The sequence below is a fragment of the Ascaphus truei genome, chromosome 1, assembly GCF_040206685.1.
Source record: "Ascaphus truei isolate aAscTru1 chromosome 1, aAscTru1.hap1, whole genome shotgun sequence".
Classification (NCBI taxonomy): Eukaryota; Metazoa; Chordata; class Amphibia; order Anura; family Ascaphidae; genus Ascaphus; species Ascaphus truei.
In genome coordinates this window covers 15,834,528-15,850,260 of record NC_134483.1, presented here as the reverse complement: position 1 = coordinate 15,850,260, position 15,733 = coordinate 15,834,528, and the positions used below count along the sequence as shown (strand labels likewise).

The window sequence follows — 15,733 nt, the reverse complement described above, 5'->3', positions numbered from 1 at the left end:
CTGTTAGTGATAACATTCAATCTCAGTGTTCTTTGTATCTTTAATGTAAGATCATAACGATAAGAGATGACGCAATATTTTATCCAAACACACACTATTTTCCGTGAGATTGTTATTACTGGAAACAATTGGGCGGCCTGGAAGTTTTTGGTTATTTTTATGAATTTTTGGAAGTGTGTATTAAGTAGCGATGGTTGGTGCTCTTATGTTTATAAATTCATATTCCTTTTCATCCAAAAGATTTTTGTCCTAGGCGTCTTAGTATGGACTGTAATTCAATCTTGAATTTCGGTGTTGGATCTATAACTAAAATGCTGTAACTGGATTTGTCAAGATCCTTTTTGTTCTCTGTGATGTAATCCATCGTGTTCATAATAACAATATTCCCTCCCTTATCCGATGGGTTTTATTGTTATTTCTTTAGTTGATGTTAACTTTCATGGCTATATGTAAGGCTTTAGAGATGTTATATATTGGAGGGTGGCTTGGTTTTAGGCTTTCAAGGTCTCGAGTGACCAGGTCTGTAAAGACCTCAACCTGAGGGCAGACAATTAGAGGAGTAAATTTACTCTTAGCTTTCAATGTGGTAAATGGTGGTAAAATGTTTGGGAGGTATGAGTGTAGTCATTGTCATCAAGTAGAGATATAAGATCATCCATATGTAATTGATCTTGTGCCGAAATGCCAACCATATCTAGTTTACGTCTTGCTTTTTTTTTTGGCATGGTATTTGTGGAGCAGCAATAGCTTTCGTGAAAACAAATTCAGATCTTTGACCCATTCAAATGATTTAAAGTCCCTAGTTGGTGAAAATGACAATCCTTTCTCTAACACGGATTCTGGATTTAGACTGTGGTCAAAAAAAGCCTTTGTCAATGGTCTTAATTTACTATTGGAAATAGTTTTCAAATTCTTATGTTTATAGTTTCTGTGGTCGCATCACTTTCATCAGAGTTTTCGGCCTCAGAGGAGTAGTTAATAGTAATTTGTCTTGATTTTATATGCTGACTTGTATCGAACTATATACTTTATCCTGACTATAGTCCTGGCTGTCTCTCTTGAACTTGCGATGTTTGCGATAATTTTTTAATTTTGCTATTTATTGTTGTAATTTGTTTTCTAATTCATCAAATTGGGGGAGGCTCTGAAATGATCCAGTTCATTTAACTGTATGTCGAGGTCTTTTTCGATGGATAGTAAACGTGTTTGTTGCGTTTCTGCTAGTAATTTAATTAGTAGGAATGGCGGTCACTGCTCTCCGAAATCAGGAATTAACCAAGCGGAGTAAAGTAAAAATTGGAAAAACTCTCACATAAGCTATTAAAATTCAAGAATAATCTGTGACAAGGCTACTAAAAGCTCAAAACAGAGAGTCACAAAAAATATAAAAAAATAAAGTTAATAGTAATGTGGACAACTGAGGAAAACTATGAGGGAGAATGAAAATGTGGGTGTCAATAAGTGTTGCGTGAAGAGGTGACCGAGGACAGCATGAGGCAATATAGGAGTTCCAATGGACTACCTGGGATGCATATGAACCAGAGAAGAAAATGTAAATACCTTTGTGAATCCCTCTTGTAGCGCTCCGTTTTCAATGCCTTAATCCAGTAAGCAGCATCGGCATCATTCGTCTCCAATTCAGCTGCGTCTCCTCTCACAAACTCTGTAGAGCTCCCGAGTGCCGGTAGTGCATGTGATCACTTCCGGTCCGTCCAGTGCAGACTTCCTTCTCTCCGCAGAGTCCGCGGAAGATGCAATAGCACACACAGACTCCCATATGGCGTACCCTCCTTCTCTCAGTGCGTCAATCCAATCAAAGAGCAATGCAGGTAGAAAAATGGATTTTCAACAGACTGCAATGTCCAAAAAGCACCCTCAGCTCTCCAGATGTGGAAAATTAAAATACGTTTATTAAACTACATAAAAATGAAAAAGGACAAACAAAATACAAAAAACACACAACCTCCTAAGCGTTTCAGGCTCTAAGAGCCCTTTCTCAATTGAATGATTGTTATGCAGCAAGTCTAATAGACAGAGGATATAAGTGTTTTTAATTTAAAAATTAAAAAATCCAAAAGGTTTCCCTCTGTGATTTGGTATACAAATGGGGGGGGGGGGGGCAGGGAAATTGGAAAAACTCTCACATAAGCTATTAAAATTCAATGTTGGATATGAATAGCACGGTGCAATAGGGACAAATCCATGCACACAAAATAAAGAAAATAGTCCCTATAGAATGCACTCAGTGCGATGATATGAATAGTATAAAACCATGTAATTGGAACTAATAAAAGGTAATTGGCCATAGATTCACCATACCAATCTATAGGACAAATATTTAAAAACTAGAATCGATGCAGAGAGATGACAGCAACAATCAATATATAGCGCGTCTACTTCAAGGTTTAAATCAGGGCTGGGTGACCTATTTTTCAATGTAGCCACAGGTGTGGCGAATTAGAAAGAAATAGCCACACCATGCGAAAATTTAAAACACCACACACTGAACACTGCGTCTGACACAGTTGTAACTGAGTAGTCAAACGATAAATGGTTCCAATTGAAATGTTAAGACAATTTAATGCGAAATTTGACAATCCTTATTTCTGACAAGTTGGAGAAACGTTGGCTGAATATCTGAACTCAATGCACATCTTGGCTCAACCTCCAAATTGACATCAACAATTCGAGATCTGTATTTTGACTTGATGAATCCCATTGTAGAGAATGTTAATTCACACACCCATGTTGATCCAAACATGGACAATTTTGAAATGCCCGGTTTCAAAGTTGGGAGATCGTTGTCGGTCAGAATAGATTTCCACATATCTGTGACCTGAAGAATTCAGGTACATTTTCAAGTGTTCCAGACTGAAGAGAAAGCAAATCATCTTCAAGCTCGCGCTTGTCCAAAGATAGAAGGCTGGAAATTTGTTTGCTTGAATTAGTCATATCAAATTGGAATGGATCAAACAAGAATTTAAATACCAATTTGACGTAATTGAAATCAGAAAAACGTGATTCAAATTTCTGGGACAGATTTTTTTATCCAGTTTACGTAGAGTTGCCGCTTCACGTCGAGTAGACCACACTCCATTTTTTTTTTCTAGAAATCTATTCAGGTTTGCAAAATGGGTCAAATCGTCCAGAGTTTGTACATGAATGAGGTTCAATTTGACTTGAATTCTTGAATATGCTGTGCCAGCTCACATATTACTGTACCTTTTTCCCTGCAGCTTCACGTTTAATTCATGAGCCATTGCTGTATATCGCACAGAAAATGTAAATCTCACTGCATGAAGGGTCCTCAATGTCAGAACATTTTTCTATCTGACGTTTCTCAACAAGAAAACCTTGAATTTGAGGAAGCAAATAGGTAAACCGTTCCAGAACTTTTCCTCTGCTCAACCATCTCACATTTGCATAGTCGGTAAGATTCTCAGTCACCGCATTCTTTCAAGGCCTCAAACTTCGATGGATGAGGGAACTTCCACTTCGGATGTAATTCACAATTTTTTACAACCTTGTCCATCAAAGTTTTCGAAATGTCTGTTCCGAGCATCTGAGCACACAAATTCTCCTTAATGCAGAATGCAATGGAAGGAAGGCAACATGTTTTTCACACCATGCTCACTCAAATGCTGCTTCAAACGAGAAACACATCCCGATTTTTCTTCCAATCATTGCGGGTGTACTGTCCGTTGTAGTAGAAGCGAGTTTTATCAGATCTAAGTCACATTTTTTGAAGCTTAAAAATGTTCGAGTATATCAGTTCCACAAGTATGGCCTTGCAGTCCACAAAGTACAAGGATTTCTTCACGAATTGTAAAATCGGGAATCACAAACCGACCCCAAAATATTAATTGTGCCGTGTCCGTACAATCGGTTGACTCATCCAGCGCTAGGGAAAAACAGTCTTTCAATTGTTCAAGCAGTTGCTCTTCAACGTTTTTCGTTAATTCCAGCACTCTACGAACAACCGTTTAACTGTAAATTCTGCACTTTTTGGAGGATATCATTCTTCACCTTCGATTCGTAGTTTTCCAACAGTTTCCATCACGGTCAACAGAATGTTTTTTTTTTTTTTTTTTTTTTTTATTATTTATTTTATTATTTCAGCATCAGAAAATGGTTTATTTTTCGTAGCCAAAATCCAGGCTGCTTTATAACTAGCTAACGTCACCAGCTTATTCGACGAAAAACTGCTCATCTGATCTTGAAACTGTGATTTCAAACGGGCAATTTCACGGACACGACTAGGGTCATCAACTGGATATTTATTGTTAAATGCACTGTGCTTATTTTGAAAGTGCTTCTTCAAACCGTCTGCCTTATTGTCACTGAAACTTTTTTTTTTTTGCAGATGAGGCACAGTCTTCATTTACTTGCGTCACTAATTTTAGCTCCCATATTTCTTGAAAGTTTCGTGTCATGCTCTTCCATGCTCTTGTTTTTTTTGCTCTTTACCACTAGGTTCTGAATCACTGAGCTAGTGCTGAGGTGAGTGAAGCAGACTATCACCTGTCGCTGGTTCACGTCATTTTTCTAATCGCCAACTTATCCATCTGTCAGGGAGAAATGTTTAAAAATGTAAAAAAAAAAAGTGTTAATCGTCCACACAACAGATGCATATGCACACTTAATGTGTGTAATTAGACACCACCCGTAAAAGATCAGGTGTCAACTCTTTAGGGTTGCCAGGTGGCTTCACCAAAAATACTGGACACACTGGTGAAAAAATGCTGCGCGCTCAGTCGGTGGGGAGGTGTGTTATTTATAAATTCTCAGACAGTTACGTCATTTTTTCTAAATTTAACTCAACGTATGAACAAATTTGTACTGTTTAATTTCCATGTTGCAACCCCCCTCAAGCTTCCTCTCACCCTTTCTTATCCTCTCACTCTCCCCTCATCCACCTTTCACGCAACCACCACTATCCTCCATCTCCTCACCACCCTCCTCTCTTTTCACCCCCCCCCATCATCTCATTTCCACTCAAATCCATGATATGGGGCACAGCCATGACTTGCCAGTACATAGCAAAGTAGACAAGGCAAAAAGCCCCGAAAAAACACTGCACCACAAATTCAGAAAGGGAAAAGGGAGATGATATAAAAATTATTTAATGTGCCAAAAATAGAAGTTATACTGACATGTTTAGCCAACAAATGGCTTTATCAAAGTGCATAAAATCTTTCCTCCTACATGGGTATTTGTATGTCCGCCAAACCAGGAAGTAACAGACTGGCTTCCCGCCACACAGTCACGTGATGACGTCAAAAGCATCATCTCGTCAGCCCATGTTGTTCAAACAACAAAACCAACTTTATTGAATCTAACAAACCAAAACGAACAAATGAAGTTAAAATACAAAAACATCTAAAAAATCATTGTGGAATAAAGAATGTATCCTAAATGTATCCCTGCTTCCCCCACCTAATCTCACATTGGGCCTCTCTGGGAAACTCTTTGCGAAATACTGGGATATTTTAAGATCAGATGATGACCTTGCAAAAATCTTAAAAGGCACTCCCAGTATTACTAGCAGAAGATCTGCGAATCTGCAGGATGGCCTTGTGCATAGTCATTTTAAACGCCCTATATCATCAACATGGTTAATACCTCCACCAAAGGGCATGTACAAGTGCAAAAACTGCAAAGCATGTCAATACATCAATCCTGATAAGTTCTTCATGACTCATGACAAATCTGTCACATTTGATATTAGACATACTGGACTCCTAACAAGCTCCTATTGAACCCCCAAAATGACCACAACATATATATAAGCATATGAGTGTCACAGAGGAGTGCTACTGAGCATGGCAATATATATTTTAAAACCAGAGACAGAACATAAAACACAGACAGCTCAGTTTTTAGCACATCCAGTGAGACTCATACACGGTACAGTGCCTAAATATATATGTATAAATATCTAATAAGTGAAATGGTCTTTTAGTTTGACATTTTTGGCCAAAATTGTTGTAAGCCCCTGAGCCAACGCCAAGGCAGACCACATATCAGGGGTCCCTAACGCTAATATAAATTCTTAATAACCTGTGTAATAACAGGAAGAATGATTTATAGTAAATCTGTCAATATTAGTTGCAAAGTTCTGAGTCTGACTGAAGCTTTTATTAACCTGTACATTACCAGGAAAAGCACTCTGTATTAGAGATGTCACAGCCAAACTGCAACTTTGCAACTAATATTGACAGATTTACTATAAATCATTCTTCCTGTTATTACACAGGTTATTAAGAATTTATATTAGCGTTAGGGACCCCTGATATGTGGTCTGCCTTGGCGTTGGCTCAGGGGCTTACAACAATTTTGGCCAAAAATGTCAAACTAAAAGACCATTTCACTTATTAGATATTTATACATATATATTTAGGCACTGTACCGTGTATGAGTCTCACTGGATGTGCTAAAAACTGAGCTTTGTCTGTGTTTTATGTTCTGTCTCTGGTTTTAAAACATTTGATATTAGACACCATATAAGTTGCAAAACCATCAATGTAATATATTTGATCAGTTGCGACTGTGGCCTTAGATATGTTGGCAAAACCATCAGGGAATTCAAAAAACGAGTACTTGAACATATAAACTCTGTCCATAATAAATTAGACACACCAGTTGCACGCCATGTAAATAACATTCATCAGGGAGATATTAAATGCCTATCATTTACAGGCATTGACCACATTAAAAACAACATACGTGGTGGTGATATAAACAACAGACTATTAAAACGTGAGGCTGAATGGATATACAAACTAAGAACATGGAATCCTCAAGGGTTAAATGAGGGTTTTACATATACTCCATTTATTTGATTATTAATGGAGTTTATACTATGCTTATCCATCCAGAGAATGTCTCATACAAAAACTCAGATTTCTGTTATTCACCTGGTATACCCTCTATTTACTGGTAAACAAGCAAGCACAGCCTTTTATTAAGGACCTAGTATAGATTTATATGCACTCCATCTAGTACATGTCTAAATGTTTTTTAACCTGTTATGATTGTGTTTTGCCACGTATCACAGAGCAGCTACTCAGCATCAGCCAATTTGGCATAGCTTTGCAAGCCTCTTACAAGCCTACATGCTTGAGCTTCTGTCCCACATGCAGGTGACTTTGTAACCCTCATTATACTTTATTTTATTATTTATAATCAGTGTGTACCTCTTCAATAACCGCTGTTCTAACATATAGTCCCCTACTGATCGGTATATGCTGTGTATAAACATCCTATTGACCCGTCGGTTGCTATGGCAACCTGTGACGCTATATAACACGCTTCCGACATCAGCTGGTTATCACTCGCCCCTGAAGAATCTCCGTCAAGGAGGGAAACGCGTAGGGCGTTTGGCGTGGTGACGTCAGCGTGAGGGAACTGAGAGAGACGGGTAGTATCGATACATTGTGTCTGTGTTCTCTGCTGTTGCTCTATTTTAAATGCGATCGCATCCAGGTTAAAGCAGGCTCTACTCACTCAGTGGTTTAAGTTCAAGCCTGTCTCTGTACTGTGAACTATTGTGCTAGCCTGCCTTGAGGTTAACGGCTATCAAGTTGCTAATTGTTGTGTTTACGTTACATTTAACTCCAGCATAGTTAGCCAGCCAGCATCTGCTACATAGAGCCATTCATTCACTTGTGAATTGGTTTGTGAATTGTTTCAAAGGGCTCAATATGCAGTGAATGTGCTGGGGACAAGTACTCACAGTATTGATTATATTTGGACGGCATGTTCAAAGACCACAGTAATAATTAATTTACTGCTTCAACAATTAGCAGAGTGTTTAGTATCAGCTTACCCTGGTTTTTTATAATTAGTAGCTTTCCTGATATACAATCTGTGTATAGTGTTTGTTAAATGTCATTGGGCGCAGAATCAATCCACATACCACCAACCTGTTATTGAGTTGCCCATACAGTGATAATTTCTATTAGATTAAATTTTATATTTATTAGCTGTACACTGATTTGAGCTATCATATCAATACAGGTTGGTTTGATCGGTATGCTACGCCACATGACGCACAATACACTTATACAGGGGAAGCACCTTTGAGCATTTACAGCAAAGTAACCCACTCCCCAATCAAGGCCAATTTGGTATTAACAGTTTTTGCTGAACCTATTTTGGGCATTAACATACCTTACTATATACCTTGGCCATCTATCATCTCCCCATTCCCTCTCGCCTAAGTACATTAAATGTAGTCAATTATATTCACTTTATGTTAAGAACCTATTTTATTTTACTTATTAATTAAATGTTAAGTTTTAATTGCCAAGGAGTGCACTCGTAATGAGCTTCTAGCTGCTAGGCGTTGGCAACAAATATGCCTTCACTTCTCAGCTGTTGTTAACTCAGGTTCATCTCAGCTCATCAGTTGCACCCACCGTCAGTATAGACGGGTAAGGCACCACCATACTACAACCATATTATTGATTTAGTGAGCATTATATTCCCTATTTTGTTATCCTAAATGCAACCCTGCTTCCCCCACCTAATCTCACATTGGGCCTCTCTGGGAAACTCACTCTGGTTACATGGCATAGTGTGGTGCATACCTGTTCGTAATAGGGGGCCCTGGGTCTCCTGCATGGTGTATAGGGGAATGACAGGACAGTCTTCTGGGGTCTTGCCCAACTAGTACTCACAGGTGCAGCGCCTCCATCTCGTGCAGCCCCCAGGTGTATGGGGAGAAGTCTCTGCAGAAGAATCTCGTCCCAATCCTCCCAATAGACTTCACTCAGGCAGGAGGTATTATAAAACTCAGGATTCTTTGTGGGTTTTTCTGTATTCAGCAGTTAGGGTATCCACCCTCCAGGGTCTCCCTGGATCCACTCCCAGCCAAATGGCACAGAATGTGGTCCCCTGTGGTATGAGGTATTGGTTTTCAACTGCTCCCCTAGGGGAGGGCCTCAAACTGCCAGAGCCCTGACAGCTTAGATGGGTAAACCTTTCCTCTCAAGGTAGAGACAGACTGGCTAAATCAGGAAATATAATGCATTAAGTACAGATCCAGTAAGCACCACCCCTGTGCCTCAAATTGGACACAAGGCCTGATGAGACTAACTTCTCTGACTCACTGCACTGCAATGTGGGGAAAACCCATGATTAATCCTGGCATATCTACCCTTAATAGGTATAACAACTAATAGGAGGACAGAATAAAAGCCCAAAACCTATCAGGGCTACAGAAAACAGAAAATGTAAAACAAATGTTAATTTATAACTTATCCCTAGGATTTTTTTAAAGTACCATATATTTAGTGTTTAAATGTATAGTTCTGCTTTTTTTTAAACCCTGGCAAAAAAACCCATTTTGTATGAGGTACATGATACTGAGGTTTCTGTGATGCACATACAGTACTCAGTGAATGCTTTTTCAATTTCAGAGTTCTCACTGGCGCCTCAATCAAGTCATCAACAATTGTCAAATTAACTTTACAGAGAAAAAAAGATGATCATTAAATGTGTTGGCTATACCCTCAATAAATCTAATGTGTGGCATAGTGCGTAACAATTCATCGTAACGATTTTTTCAGCAAGCATAAAACCATACAATGTTATGAGGCCGGTGTGACAAGTGAGGGTTAAATTGTTGCAAAAGCTGTTAAACAAAATAGCTTTACCCTGAATTGGAAGGGCCGGCTAAAGAGCACGAGAGGATGTTGAAGCCCGGTATCTATTAGTTATATTTAGTAGCCAAAGGGTAGTGTGGTGAAGTGCTGGTTAGTTGTCGTTCAGTATATACACACTTTTGTGTCTTCTGCAGAGGTCGCGTCTATCTGCCAGTGCTGTTTATTTCTGACAATCCCAGACTATTTCACATTCCTTTTTCTCTTCAAGATCCGAGTGTAAGGGGTAGTCCAATGCTATGTCTTTTAAACTGTCAAAGGGAATCAACTCGACATTGGCAGCGTTCAGTGTTATACCTTTAACTTTTAGACATGTTTTATCAGTAGAATAGTGAACAAAGGGGGTGCAATCGGCCGCTCCCAATGAACAAGTGACGTGGTGAACAAAGTGACAATAATAGTAATAATAAAGGTGAACTCTTCTAATAATATCACAAAGAAATTACACCCAAGTGTACTAAGTGTAGCATAAACCACCACCAATAGTGAATAAGGTTAAATGTGGTAAAAATTAGGTAACAGCTACAAGAAAATAACCCTCTATAGATCTGTTCCAGATCTATACGTGTCTTCCAGTTGAGGGGAGCGCAATTGGTCCACAGCGTATATATAAATGAAGAATAAAGAAATAAATAGTGCAATATTGTGTAACAGGTATTCCCCCCCCCCATCAAATCGCATATATAGCATATGGAAGGGGAACCTATATGTTACCAAGTGTGGTGCAGTATACCTGTCAGGCTCACAGGAGGTCTGAGCCTCCGCCAGTGAGAGCCTGGGGTGAATCCTCTGAGACGTTCTCGGTTTCAGCGCCTCCACTAGTGTAGGGTTCTAGGGATGTAGAAGGTTGCCTACACAGGACCTGCATATACAATAACCACATACTCAGGGATGTATATAACCAGTTTACTGTAACGCAGAATATATATGCAGGCAATAACACACACTTATAACATTCCCCCTAGGGAGTAACTCCACAGTCACCGTGTATCCCCACACTGTGTCCACAGCCCAACCCCCTTGTCCCATGGTCAGCGCTGCCACTATGTGTAGTTGTGATATGTTAGGATACGTTGGTGCACATAGGAAGATACCTGCCGAGCACTCCTGCACTCGGGCCTGCAAGCAACTTCGAAAAGGATCTGCCGCTTGGTGATCCCATCTGATCTGATGTTGCCTCGCACGGGGCCCGCCAGGTGCGATCCCTCCCTGGAGATAGTCTCTGTCTTTTGGGCACAGACTTGAGCCCAAGCCTCTTCTCGGGGAGCTCAGCGTCCGCTGTGTCCCTATCTAACACTAGTACTACCGTGACAGGGTCCCTAACCTAGGGCCTGTCCCTGTAGCACCACAAGCTGGGGAGTGAAGACCTATCTGGGGCCTAGGGGGTTACTGGCCTAATCCGTTCCCCTAGCTCTTCCCGGTCCTGAGTGCTAACTAATACTCCCAGCACCTGCAGCAATGCACTGCAACCTACTTGGTACCTGCAGCGAACGTGCTACAGACACACACAATGCCTTCTTGTCAGCCCTCAAAACACTGACAGCCGTGACATTGACAAGACTGCACAACACACGCACCTAAGGGCAGGGTCCCTAACCTGGGGCCGTCCCTTATTAATTACCCACTAACCTAGTGGGGAGTTGGGGTCTGCCTGGGATATGGGGAACCTTACCTGGTGTAAGAGCCACTTGCTCCCTACACCCTTCCTTCCCTTTCCTGCTCCCAGCTCCAACTAACTTGCTCCAAAGCCCGCAAAATGTATCTATCTGCTTGGGCTGAGAATCCTTGGCCCTCATTGGCCACTATGAGGCACCTGGTGCCTGCCTCGCTATGCCCCATGGGAGTTTTAGTCCTGGGGAGGCTGTCTTGGCATTTGGGCCGCGTGCGCACTTGCCCTGCGCATGCGCGAGTCCCTAATGGCCGCCGCAACTTTCTGGCAAGTCCTGCGCATGCGCAATCATGCGCAACATATCATGCCGGCCCCCACTAGCCGGGTACGCCGCCGAGGCTCCAGGGACGCCGAGCGCTCCCTGCACTGGCCCCCACCTTAGCGAGCAGCCGGCAGGCCCGTCGCTGGCTCCGGCGGGACCCGCGACCGCTCGGCTGACTAGAGAGGGGGTCTCTGGGAGGCAGAGGACACCAAGACTACACTTGTATGACTAAATGTCCTGTCTAATAGGAAGTGATTGCTACACACTCACAAATTTCTAGATGTCATATGTCATGTTGGAGAAACTTCTCTCTCCAACTGGAGTGATAATGGACAGCGTGTTGAAATGTCGAAATCTGTGTCTTATATCTGTACGCCCCACAGGATCTTTCACTCAGTGCAGTATATATGTGGAAAGGAGAGATGGACACAGCATAGTGTGGTATAGTCTATCACTCAATAGTAGGCAATTGGAATCTAACAATTTTCCACTCACATTTATGAGGATATAATACAGCAGTATAGAGACACTTCTCTCTATTAGGAGCAGGACTGGAGTGATTCTGAACAGCGGTATAGCAATATAGAGACACTTCTCTCTCTATCGGGAGCAGTGCTGTTTACAGGTGTATAGGCACGATCTCACCATGGCCAGTTCAGTCAGGGATGTGTGCCCCGTAGATATGAAACAGAACAGACTCACAATGGTATACTATATCAAATTATCTATTAGATGATAGCAGGTAAACATATATATTTATAAAAAATGTTATACCAGGAAGTAATACATTGAGAGATACCTCTCGTTTTCACGTATGTCCTGGGCACAGTTTTAAAAAATACATGGTTACATTAAAAGAACAGGTTTATACAGTGAATTCACAGACATTTCATGGACAGAGTTGGAAAATTGGGTACAGGGGATAAAGGACTTATGAGTTTCAGATAGAAATAGAGCAGATAAATAGTGCATCAAAACTGTTGGAACTAAATAACACTGCATCATGACAGCAGTACTGCATCAACGTTTAGAAATACTGCATTGAAACGAAATAATACTGCATCAACTTAGATATGCAACATCAAAACTCAGGAATTCTGCATCAAAGTATTGAAATACAGCATCAAAACAATCATATTGAATCGACACTGATTATCAAGACGTGTGAAATGTGAGCGCTGCCCCCTCTGTTGGCTGCTATGGTGAGTGCGGGTGGTTGCCGCACAGATGGGTCTCACATACGTGTACAAGGAAAAGCTGCATCTCCATCTCCGCGATCCTACGTCCTATACACTGCCGGCTCCCGAATCCAAAACCCAGACCTTTTGAAGTGGGTGGATACTCTGCCCAGCCAGTGCTCGGGAGAGAAACGTTCCGGGGATGGGAAGATGTCCGGTTACGACCCATCGCGTACAGCCCGACCTGGACCAGAGTCCCCTGGGGTATAAGGTAGTTCTGGATCATGGTTTCCCGTTGTGTATCTCTGCAGGGTGATCGCCACGGGATGCAGCCCGAGCGTTTTCTTCATGGCTGCTTTGACCAGTGGAATGCTCTTGAGCAGGGCAGTGAGGTTACTCCCAGAAGCCTCTCTAGCCACAGTGACCTCTGACCTAAGCCTCTTCTGCACGCCCGGAGAGCGGGTCAGCTCGTACATAGCAGTGTCATGGAGGTTGTGTCCACTCCTCCAGCCATCAGCTCGGTCACTGGCCTTGATGTCCTCTAGAGGAAGCTGCTCCTGCAGGAGAAGACTGGACAGGACCCCGGAATATACACTGTCTGACCGCTGCTTCAGGGCCCCGTCTATACCCTGTATACAGCTATCAGCGTGGTTAAAGATGGTGGCCCGGACATGGTCAGTCCATATTCTTGAGTTGATGCCCCGGAGCAGGCGAGGGGGCAAATACAGCATCGGAGTGGTCGTTTGGAACATGAGTCACGGAGTCTATACACTTCTGAGCCTCAGTGTCTATATAATCCTGGAGGAGTTTGAGACGTTGGCCATATAAGACGTAGCACACAGACTCCAGTGCGAATCGGAAGAGCTCATTGAACAAGTCAGCTGTCCACTTCCCCCGGCCACTCCTCTCCACCTGAGTGTAAGCTTTGCGGACAAAGTCCTGCCCCACCTGGTTCAGCAGCGGCAGGAAACGGTCCACCCCACTGACCGACAGCACCTCGTGGTTCAGCGCCAGCCGGTGACATCGCCACCCCTGCCTGCTCTTGAGAAGCATTCCATATCTCGATAGGCACAATATTCCACCCACGGCTGCACCCTGAGACGCTCTGGGTAAGGATCCTCCACCTGGAAAATAGACGCCGCGTCTCCCGGGTGCAGGATGTGCACACTGTCATACGTACCCAAGGTCTCCCTGTATATGGGGCCATTGCGCTGGAAGTTCTCCACCATCAGATGTATGTCGTGGAATCCGTTCTTCCTCCAGAAGCAATAGAGCCCTCGCCAGCTGCGCCCCCAGTCTCCGGGCAACTGCTCATAGGGTAAGGGGCTGCTCCCCGGGGTGTGCATGGCATCCACAGAGGGGATCCCCAGCACAGAGTGGCAGCTCTGCAGCCCAGGGGCGCCAGGGAGAGCTTGCAGCCCTAGGTCTCTTTCTCTCTCCGCAACTCACATTGTGGAGTACAATACCGGCCGTGGTACGAAATCACAAAGCAAACACAGGATCCTCAGCGTCTCAAATGCACGGCATGTGCCTCTGTCTCAGACTCCTACGTCACTTCCGGTGACGACTCGTCTCTGGGTGGAACTGAGCCAGGGCGTTCACCATCACTGCAGCGCGGATCACTTTGTTGCTTTCAGGAAACTGGATTCTACGCGTTTCGCTCGTTAACATTAGGACATGTCTATAATGGAGGCGTGAAACTCTATTTGGTTTTCAGCTCTGCAAAGGGACCCTCTCCTACAGTATTACTCTGCTTCCTCTAAGAGTGATGTCATGTCTCTAATATTGCCCAAATCCATTTGAAACAGGAAGGTGTTGACAGGGCAACAAAAAGAAACCTATGTGCACTCGCTATTAACATAAAAGGGCTAGGAAGAATTCAATCCTAGGGGGTAATCCTTATATAACCACTCACTAATAAAATAAAATCTTTTATTAAACATCTATGCAAAAAGAACTAAATATATTGGATAAAATAACGGAACTACCGCAGGGGTGGAGGGACTTATGAGTCTATATATAACAACCTCTATTGATGTTTCCTTAATTGCAAAGGGAGAAGAGGGAAGGGCAGGATGTGAGAAGCCGACGTCACCTGTAATAATGACTGCTCGGTCATTCACACAATACCAGACATCAAAGGCAAGAACATAGACCTGATCTGATACTTATATTACTTTAGTCTTCCTTATGTATTCAGTCTTTGAATCTCTAGCATATGAGTCAAGTAATGAATACTATATCAATTGTAGCAAATACAGTATATACATTTACACGATGGACTGTCTTTAATTCAGTTTAGGCAAATGCCCCTGTAGATTGAAAAGGGGGTGGGGGGGGCGCCTTTATGTATAAACCATATACCCGCAGTACTTGATCCCACTCTGTCCTGTTATGATGTTAGATCTGTACTTGGAATCCCCTATGTACATGGGTGTGTATACTGAGATCCTGTGAGCTTGATAGCAGATGAATACAACCTGGTTTAGCTGTTGGGATCGTGCTGCTTCAATATGCTCCTTCTCCCTACTCCACTCATGCGCTCCCTGATGACGTCACGGCGGCGACGTCACTAAAAACCGACGTACGTTTCACGCCCTCAAGGCGCTTTCTCAAGGTGTAGGGAGTGGTATCCAGCCACTCCAAGAAAATCTTAAGCGTTACAATCCATTTGATCTAGATCTAGGCCCTTATACTTCTTTTTTGCCAACTCCCTTCTTTTAAAGCACTTATGAAGCAAAAGCTTCCTTCGGAATAGATGAGTATCTTTGACCCAGTCGAAGAGTCTAAAACCCTCGGACATGGAAAAGGACAAACCCTTAATTAGAGTGCTTAAATCATCTACTGTTAATGTTCGGGTAGAGATATTTATTATCCGATTACTGTCGGTAGTGTTTACTTCTACCTACAGTGTCTGAATTGGTGTTTGGGTTTCCCTCGTTATGCCCAGATTCTGTCT

The 15,733-nt window shown here is 42.4% G+C and overlaps 1 pseudogene; it reads right to left on the bottom strand.

Annotated features, from left to right (window-relative positions):
• Positions 1–420: 420 nt before the first annotated feature.
• On the bottom strand, positions 421–14,120 carry LOC142468018 (cholesterol side-chain cleavage enzyme, mitochondrial-like; annotated as a pseudogene).
• Positions 14,121–15,733: the final 1,613 nt, after the last annotated feature.